This window comes from Salvelinus sp. IW2-2015, linkage group LG16, assembly GCF_002910315.2.
Source record: "Salvelinus sp. IW2-2015 linkage group LG16, ASM291031v2, whole genome shotgun sequence".
NCBI classification, from domain to species: Eukaryota; Metazoa; Chordata; class Actinopteri; order Salmoniformes; family Salmonidae; genus Salvelinus; species Salvelinus sp. IW2-2015.
This window is the reverse complement of record NC_036856.1, coordinates 34,848,596-34,859,220: the sequence shown is the minus strand read 5'-3', so window position 1 is coordinate 34,859,220 and position 10,625 is coordinate 34,848,596. Positions and strand designations below refer to the sequence as shown.

The 10,625-nt window shown below is 44.8% G+C and overlaps 1 protein-coding gene across 1 annotated transcript in view; it reads left to right on the top strand.

Annotated features, from left to right (window-relative positions):
* The window catches only part of pde4ba (phosphodiesterase 4B, cAMP-specific a), a 316,345-nt gene that overhangs the window by 275,638 nt on the left and 30,082 nt on the right, over positions 1 to 10,625 (top strand). The gene's annotated exons all lie outside the window — the stretch shown is intronic.

Genomic DNA, 10,625 nt, shown 5'->3' with positions numbered 1-10,625 from the left:
CCCCTCTCCTCACCACTCACCCCTCTCCTCATCCATCACCCCTCTCCATCACCCCTCTCCTCATCCATCACCCCTCTCGTCATCCCTTACCAGATGTCTCAAGTTTTGAGGGAGCGTGCAATTGGCATGCTGACTGCAGGTATGTCCACCAGAGCTGTTGCCAGAGAATTGAATGTTCATTTCTCTACCATAAGCCACTTCCAACATCGTTTTAGAGAATTTGGCAGTACGTCCAACCGGCCTCACAACCGCAGACCACTTGTAACCACGCCAACCCAGGACCTCCACATCCAGCTTCTTCACCTGCGGGATCGTCTGAGACCAGCCACCGCTGTTTAAACTGTGGGTTTGCACAACCGAAGAATTTCTGCACAAACTGTCATAAACCGTCTCAGGGAATCTCATCTGCATGCTAGTTGCCTCACCAGGGTCTTGACCTGACTGCAGTTCGGTGTCAAAACCGACTTCAGTGTGCAAATGCTCACCTTTGATGGCCACTGGCACGCTGGGGAASTGTGTTCTTCACGGATTAATCCCGGTTTTAACTGTACCGGGCAGATAGCAGAATTGTGAACAGAGTGCCCCATGGTGGCAGTGGGGTTATGGAATGGGCAGGCATAAGCTACAGACAATGAACACAATTGCATTTCATCAATGGCAATTTTAATGCACAGAGATACTGTGACTAGATCTTGAGGCCCATTGTCGTGCCATTCATCCGCTGTCATCCGCACGTCCCCATGTCGCAAGGATCTGTACACAATTCCTGGAAGCTGAAAATATCCCAGTTCTTCCACCTCCTGCATACTCAGACATGTCAGCCATTGAGCATGTTTTGGATGCTCGGGATCAGCGTTGTATGACTGTGTTCCTGTTCCCGCCAATATCCAGCAACTTCCACAGCAAATGAAGAGGAGTGGGACAACATTCTACAGGCCACAATCAACAGCCTAATCAACTCAATGTGAAGGAGATGTGTCACGCTGCATGAGGCAAATGGTGGTTACACCAGATATTGACTGGTTTTCTAATCCACGCCCCTACAGTTTTTTAAGGTATTTGTGATCAAAATATGATTAAGACCTCATGAATTTATTTAAATTGAATGAATTCTTATATGAACTGCAACTCAGTAAAATCTTAGAAATTGTTCCATCTTGCGTTTATATTTTTGTTTAGTGTATGTATGGCCCTGTTAGGCTAATATCATTTGGGCAGAATGTGCTGTAATTCATTTCCTCCAAACTTTCAATTTGTCAACAAGTGTTGAAATTTAACATTTCAGCCATTTAGAACAGTTTGTTCTAATAGCAATGAGATTAAGAAACTGATTCAACTAAACCCAGCCATGGGGACATACTATTCACGATGACACACACACACACACACACACACACATACACCCACACTATGTCATCTCCCTCAGCAGAGTTCTTCACTAAGTAATAACTCATCATGTGATTGATAAATACAATGAACCTGTCACAATGGTCCCTGGTCAAAAGTAGTGCACTATATAGGGATTAGGGTGCCATTTGGAACACAAATAGAGAGAAGCCAGGCTTCCTGTCACTCACCTTTGTTAGAAAGAGTTACTCAACACCTCAAGGTCGTAAACATTTAGCTCTGTTTTTTGATGGTTGTTATACATGAAAGAGATCAGATCACAGCTGTGTATGAACCTACGTCCCAGTTTGTGTGGGTATTTGATGTGGGTATCTGATATGGGTATTTAGCACATGCTACTCCCTTATTTGCACATGATTTGGTGCTGCAGAGAAAGTGCTGTTGCAGTGCTGATAAGAAAGATAGAATTCCTCAGAGTAGAGTTATAATCTCTCTGGTGGGAATAGAGAGATGAGAGAGAAATAGTAGAGAGAGAGAGAGAGCAAAAGTGTGTGTGTGTGTGTGTGTGTGTGTGTGTGTGTGTGTGTGGTGTGTGTGTGTGTGTGTGTGTGTGTGTGTGTGTGTGTGTGTGTGTGTGTGTCGTCGCGCGCGCGTGTGCGCGCGTGCGTGTGTGCGCGATAGGCCCTAGAGGACCAGTGTCCTGTGCCTGTCTCCCTCCAGGGACTACTGGGGGTTTATGACTGGGCGAAAACAACATCTGTCCCGTTGTTCTAGCCGTTGTCAGTGAGTTTACTGTCAGTAGTTTTAATGGTTGATGGTGAAACTGAGACCCCCCCCCCGTTCCCATCCTCTACAGAAAACTAAGTAGATCTCTGAGGAGTGTCTCAATCACGCTGTCAACACACAACCACTCCTTCGTCTGACACATACTTGTCCTGAAAGGGCCTGCGGTATCACATATACACAAACGCAAGTGGGCACGCACAACACACACGCACAAACACGCACACACACACACACACACACACACACAACACACACGCACACAACCACACACACTCAGATTCTGGGAGAACATGATATGTGGCTGAAAGTTCCAAGAACGATGAGAGGTGAAAGATGAGAGGAACGAGAGGGAGGGAAAATGGAAGAGAGATGGAGAGAGAAAGAGAGTGAGAACGATGAGAGGTGAAAGATGAGAGGAACGAGAGGGAGGGAAAATGGAAGAGAGATGGAGAGAGAAAGAGAGTGAGAACGATGAGAGGTGAAAGATGAGAGGAACGAGAGGGAGGGAAAATGGAAGAGAGATGGAGAAAAAGAAGGGAGAGAGAAAGAGTGAGAACGATGAGAGGTGAAAGATGCGAGGTGAAAGATGAGAGGAACGAGAGGGGGGGGAAATGGAAGAGAGATAGAGAAAAAGAAGGGAAGAGAAAGAGAGAGAAGAGAGTGAGAGCGGGCCTCCCGGTGGCGCAGTGGTCTAAGGCATGCATTGTAGTGATAGCTCTGTCACTACAGATCCTGGTTCAATCCCAGGCTGTGACGCAGCCGGCGCAATCGAGAGACCCATGAGGCGGCGCACAATTGGCCGTCGTCGTCCTGGTTTGGCCGGCGGGTTGTCCTTGTCCCATCGTGCTCTAGCGACTCCTGTGTTGGGCCGGGTGCAGTGCAAGCTGACACGGTGCGCAGGTGTACAGTGTTTCCTCCGACACATTGGTGTGGCTGGTTTCCGGGTTAAGCGGGCATTGTGTCAAGAAGCAGTCCAGCTTGGCGGGGTTGTGTTTCAGAGGACGCACGGCTCTTGACCTTCGCCTTCTCCGAGTCCGTACGGGAGTTGCAGCGATGGGTCAAGACTGTAACTACCATTTGGATATCAACAAATGTATTTAAAAAGGGGTAAATATAAGAAGGTAAAAATAATAATAAATAAAATAAGAGGGTGCGAGAGAAAGAGAGAGATCACTGACATCTCTGTCCGCTTGGATGTTGAACTCTTTGTTTGAAGGAGTGTTTATGTTTGCATTTACGTATTTGCTAAGAAATTGTTTAGGTGTGTGTGTGTGGTTGGTGTGTGTGTGTGTGTGTGTGTGTGTGTGTGTGTGTGTGTGTGTGTGTGTGTGTGTGTTTCCTGGTCGTGAGTCCCTGCAGGCCAGATGTGTCCGGGGCTGTGATCAGAGCGCTCCTTGTGACTGTGTGTGTGGATGAGAGTTGGTGGAAACCCCCCTCTTACGTGTGGGTGGTGAGTTAGACATTTTAGACTTACTGATTTACTGGGCCTTTTCACAGCTGTTCCCCCAGCCAGGTCCGGATTAATAAATGCCCCGTGGCTTTGGGTTTTTCGTAGCCCCCCTTCCCAGCACACCATAATTTTCTGTAAACAAATCCGTGCACCAAGATGCAATTGGATGCGTGGTAAATGTACTGTTGAAGAAAAATATCCTTCATAATAAAGCCACAATAATCTTTGCAATGTGGTATAGGCTACAGTTGAGCAGGGGTGTTTTTAGGGTTTCAACACATGGGGGGGGGGGAAATCTGCCTGTTAAAAACGCATTTCATGCAATTCTGTGTCATTTACATGCTCTCCGCAGCCGATGTGAGTAAGACCTTTAAGACCTTTAAACAGGTCAACATTCACATAGCCGCTGGGCCAGACGGATTACCAGGACGGGTCCTCGAGCATGTGCTGACCAACTGGCAAGTGTCTTCACTGACATTTTCAACCTCTCCATGTCTGTCATATTGTACCAACATGTTTCAAGCAGACCAAGCAGCCCAAGAACACTTTGGTAACCTGCCTAAATGACTACCGACCCGTAGCACTCACGTCTGTAGCCATGAAATGTGTGAAGGGCTGGTCATGGCTCACATCAACACCATTATCCCAGAAACCCTAGACTCACTCCAATTTGCATACCGCACCAACAGATCCACAGATGATGCAATATCTATTGCACTCCACACTGCTCTCTCCCACCTGGACAAAAGGAACACCTATATGAGAATGCTATTCACTGACTACAGCTCAGTGTTCAACACCATAGTGCCCTCAAAGCTCATCAATAAGCTAAGGACCCTGTGACTAAACACCTCCCTCTGCAACTGGATCCTGGACTCCCTGACGGGCCACCCCCAGGTGGTAAGGGTAGGTAACAACACATCCGCCACGCTGATCTTCAACACGGGGGCCCCTCAGGAGTGCGTGCTCAGTACTCTCCTATACTCTCTGATCACTCATGACTGCACCGCCAGGCACGACTCCAACACCATCATTAAGTTTGCTGATGACACAACAGTGGTAGGAGTGATCACCGACAACGATGAGGCAGCCTATAGGGAGGAGGTCAGAGACCTGGCCGTGTGGTGCCAGGACAACAACCTCTCCCTCAATGTGATCAAGACCAAGGAGATGATTGTGGACTACAGGAAAAGGAGGACCGAGCATGCCCCCATTCTCATCGATGGGGCTTTAGTGGAGCAGGTTGAGAGCTTCAAGTTCCTTGGCGTCCACATCACCAACAAACTAACATTGTCCAAGCACACCAAGACAGTCGTGAAGGGGGCACAACAAAACATATTCCCCCTCAAGAGACTGAAAAGATTTGACATGGGTCCTCAGATCCTCAAAAGGTTTTACAGCTGCACCATCGAGAGCTGTTACTACAGACGGTAGTGCGTACGGCCCAGTACATCACCAGTGCCAAGCTTACTGCCATCCAGGACCTCTATACCAGGCGGTGTCAGAGGAAGGCCCTAAAAATGATCAAAGACTCCAGCCACCCTAGTCATWGACTGTTCTCTCTGCTACCGCACGGCAAGCGGTACCGGAGCACCAAGTCTAGGTCCAAGAGGCTTCTTAACAGCTTCTACCCCAAGCCATACACATTTTACAGACACAATCTATTTTACAATAGTTATATTTTGTTTGTTTTTAGTTCTTCCTCTATTTCTGATGTCAATCCAGTTTGATTTCTATTTGTAACTGTGCTATTTCACAAAATTTCTGAACCTATATACATTTTACAGACCCCGTATGTTTTTCCTTTGGTCTCTACTGAGTTAGGTAAATCAGCTTTTAGTTTTCTTGCACCTTATTTGTAGAACAATCTTCAACATTTTCTTAGATTTGATGTGCTGGTACCTCTAGAGGAATTCAGAAAGCTGATTGAGGACCTTATTACTGATGAATGTGTTTGTTTTTTATGACCGTGTCTTTCTTTCTGCTTGCATTTTGTATTTATATTTTGATGTGTATTTTCTGTAATTTACAGTGGCAAGAAAAAGTATGTGAACCCTTTGGAATTACCTGGATTTCTGCGTAAATTGGTCATAAATGTCACGGTCGTCTTGAGGTGAGAGAGTGGACCAAGGCGCAGCGTGAGAAAAATACATCTTCTTTTATTAGACGAAGATGAAACACGAACTAAACACTTACAAACMAAACAAAACKACAAACAACCGTGAKGCTAACGACGTAAGTGCAAACACAAGCATCAAACGTACAACATAGACAATTACCCACATTAACCTAATGCCTATGGCTGCCTTAAATATGMCTCCCAATCAGAGACAATGAATGACAGCTGTCTCTGATTGAGACCCATTCAGGCAACCATAGACTTACCTAGACAACTACACTAGACACTGCCCTATACACATACAACACCCCTAGACACTACAAAAACACATACATTCCCCATGTCACACCCTGACCTAACTAAAATAATAAAGAAAACAAAGATAACTAAGGCCAGGGCGTGACAATAAAATGTGATCTGAACTTCATCTAGGTCCCAACAATAGACAAACACAGTCTGCTTAAACTAATAACACACAAACAATTATACGTTTTCTTGTCTTTATTGAACACACAGTGTAAATATTCAAAAAAAGTATGTGAACCCTTGGATTTAATAACTGGTTGACACTCCTTTGGCAGTGTCATGCCCTGACCTTAAAGATCCTTATTATTCTCTATGTTTGGTTAGGTCAGGGTGTGACTCGGGTGGGAAAGTCTGTTTTTGGCAGAGTGTGGTTCCCAATCAGAGGCAGCTGTCTATCGTTGTCTCTGATTGGGGATCATATATAAGTTGTCATTTTCCTTTTGGGTTTTGTGGGATCTTGTTTTCTGTATAGTTTCTTAGCCTTACAGAACTGTGCGCTTTCGTTTTTTGACTTTGTTATTTTGTTTGGTGTCATCAATAAAGTTACGATGTACGCCTACCACGCTGGGCCTTGGTCCACTCTTCATCATTCCACCAACGAGAGCCGTTACAGAAGATCCCACCAAAAARGGACCAAGCAGCATGGCCAGGAGGACTGGACATGGGAGGACATCTTAGACGGGAAAGGATCCTGGACGTGGTAGGAGATCCAGGCCGGAATGGATCGCCTTCCATGGGAGCAGACGGAGGCAGCGAGGGAGGAACAACGTCGACACCGGGGTTCGCGACCTCGATGCAAGCACGAGATGCAGCCCCCCAAAATAATTTAGACCTGAGCCTTAGTCAGGGTTTAGAACTGAGCCAACTCCCCGTGCTTACCGTGGGGAGCGAGTGACCGGTCAGGCACCGCGTTATGCGGTGATTCACAGCCCGTTGCGCTCCGTGCTAGCTCCCCGCATTTGCCATGCTAGAGTYGGCATTCAGCCAGGACGGATTGTGCCGYCTCAGCGCTCCTGGTCTCCGGTGCGTCTCTTCGGCCCAGGATATCCTGCGCCYGSTCTGCGCACTGTGTCTCCGGTGCGCCTTCACAGCCCAGTGCATCCTGTGCCAGCACCCCGCATTTGCCGGGCTAAAGTAAGCATCCAGCCAGGACGGGTTGTGCCAGCTCTACGCTCGAGACCTCCAGTGCGCCTCCACGGCCCAGTGTATCRGACTGGAGGAGGAGATTTGAGTGACTGACAACTACTGTACCATGTCATTATTTATACATTTTTTATTTACCCCTTTTTGCTCCACAATTTCATGGTATCCAATTGGTAGTTACAGTCTTGTCTCATTGCTGCAACTATCGTACGGACTTGAGAGAGGCAAAGGTCAAGAGCCATGCACCCTCCGAAACACAACCCTGCCACACCGCACTGCTTCTTGACACAATGCCCGTTTAACCTGGAAGCCAGCTGCACCAAAGTGTCGGAGGAAACGGCCAAACCCTCCCCTAACCCGGACGACGCTGGGCCAATTGTGCACCGCCCCTTGGGTCTCCCGTTCACAGCCGGCTGTGACAAAGCCTGAACTCGAACCAGGATCTCTAGTGGCACAGCTAACAGTGTGATGCAGTGTCTTAGACCACTGCGCCACCCAGGGGGCCTATTTATAGAATTTTTATTTCACCTTTATTTTACTAGGCTAGTCTTGTTGAGATTAACAATCTGTTTTAAAAGAGAGACCTGGCCAAAATTGCAGCACACATAGTTTCAGACACATTCACAACATAAAACACAAAACAGTACAGTTGAAAAACATACATTTACACATTGAACACCAAGATGGTTTTGGAAAGTGTGGTGCAACTAGGGGATAAAACATTGACAGCCCCCCACTTCATTTTCTATCATAGTGTTTGACCTAAATGTAAACTCATTTAAAGGGACGAGCTCCTGTTATTTCAGATCCTTGTGAAGCTCCTTCTAAACGGAAGTGGAAGATGCTTTTTCCCTTAGCTCTGTACAGGCCTTAGGCACAATTAACAAAACAAAGTAATGCAAGTGCAGGCGATAGTTTTCATTTGTTTGCTGGAAAATGTAGTTACACAAGTAAAATGGGAGCTGTCTCAGTATGGCCTTATAAATAAAAACAAACCAATGATTTAATTTCCTGAAGAGATAAGGAAGGCCAGCCCACTCTCATATAGAGGTTACAGTGATGTGTGAGGGTTTTGGTAACTAACTTCAGCGCCCCATGGTGCACATTGTCCAGCTTACGTAATGACGCCACAATCAATTACAGGCACGAAAGTAGCGAAAACAAGCCTCTTTCTCACTTCAAAAGAAAAACATGACTTATTACGAAAATAAAAACCCAACTTGAGCCTAAGCATTTTCACAAGACCTTCGATACCCGCTGCCACATCAGGTATGAAAAACACTGCAGCCTGTATACACACTGCAGGCTAGACTGAAAATGTAGTGACATCTAATATCTGAACATGGTGCATCACGTGTATTGAGAGCAGTACTGTGTGGAAGAACAATATACAGTAGCAGAGTCCCATCTAAATCAAATCAAATCAAATTTTATTTGTCATATACACGTGTTTAGCAGATGTTATTGCGGGTGTAGCGAAATGCTTGTGTTTCTAGATCCAACAGTGCAGTAATATCTAACAAGTAATATCTAACAATACACACACTCTAAAGTAAAGGAATGGAATTAAGAATATATAAATATTTGGACGAGCAATGTCAGAGCGGCATAGACTAAGATACAGTAGAATAGGATAGAATACAGTATATACATATGAGATGAGTAATGCAAGATATGTAAACATTATTAAAGTGACTAGTGTTCCAATTATTAAAGTGGCCTGTGATTTGAAGTCTATGTATATAGGGCAGCAGCCTCTAATGTGCTAGTGATTGCTATTTAACAGTCTGATGGCCTTAATATAGAAGCTGGCCAGCTCTTCCAGACTTCAATACTCCGCCAACCCCCAGCCTCCAGCCCTGTGACTTAAAGGGGAAAGGTTTGATTGAGTTTGCGAACAGCCTGGCAACTTCAGTCCCTCTCCTCTCCTCTCACTGTAGCAGAGTGGGAGAATGCCAGAATGCAAACACTCGCTCCCCTTTGATGGCTGGGAGATCAGAGCAGGGGTAACATTCTACACGGCCACGCTAAGGTCGGCGCTACCGCAGGACATCAAACTGAATTCATCTGTTGTTAGGCTTTACTAGATTGTGGAAGATCTATTTTAAGTGCTTGATGTTTTTGTAGTATTTGTTTCTGTTCAAATCAAATGTTATTCGTCACATGCTTGGTAAACAACAGGTGTAGACTAACAGTGAAATGCTTACTTACAGGCCCTTTTCCAACAATGCAGAGTTAAAGATAAATATTAAATAGTGACACAAAGAATAAATACACAGTGAATAACGAATAACAATAACGAGTAAAAAATAACATGGCTATAAACAGGGAGTACCAGTACCGAGTCAATGTGCATGGGTACGAGGTAATTGAGATAGATGCAGGTAGCTCCAAATGTATTTAGGCAGAGACATATTTTCTGTTGTTTGTTGTTTTGCCTCTGTACTCCAGCACTTTGAAATGATACAATGACTATGAGGTTAAAGTTCAGACTGTCAGCTTTCATTTGAGGGTATTTTCATCCGTATTGGGAGAACCGTTTAGAATTTACAGCACTTTTTGTACTTAATCCCCCCATTTTAGTGGAATAAAAGTATTGAGACAAATTCACGTGTATGTGTATTAAAGTAGTCAAAAGTGAAGTATTTGGTCCCATATTTATAGCATGCAATGACTACATCAAGCTTGTGACTTCAAATTAGTTGGATGCATTTTCTGTTTGTTTTGGTTGTGTTTCAAATTATTTAGTGAAATGAATTGTAAAAAATGAATTGTGTCATTTTGGAGTCACTTTTATTGTAAATAAGAATCACTTCTACAGTAATGTGGATGATACCATAATTACGGATAATCCTGAATGAATCGTGAATAATGATGAGTGAGAAAGTTACAGAGGCATAAATATCATACCCCTAATCTGAAACACAACCAAAACAAACAGAAAATGCATCCAACAAATTGTGTGCTATGTGTGCTATGAATATGGGACCAAACACTTACGTTTCGACTACTTTAATAGACATATAAGTGAATTTGTCCCAATACTTTTGGTCCCCTAAAATGGGGGGTGCTGTAACAGTTCTAAACGGTTCACCCGATAATGATGAAAATACCCTCAAATTGAAGCTGTCAGTCTGCACTTTAACCTCATAGCCAAATCAAAGTGCTGAAGTACAGAGCCAAAACAAAACAAACAATTGTCAGTGTCCCAATACTCTGGAGCTCACTGTATGTACATATAACTAGGAGTAAAGTCACTGTTATACAGAGACACATCACATTTCCTTTGGTGTGCAAAGTGTCACACAGTGTATGATGGGAGTGTGTATGAGTGCGTGTTTGATTTGAGGACTTGAGAGTTGTATGTTTTCCTGAGAGGGGGCCGGTTTTCTGCTCTCAAAGTTGGGTTCATGTAAATGAGTTGGGGGGGATTCAGTGCATCAGAGAGAGAGAGAGAGAGAGAGAGAGAGAGAG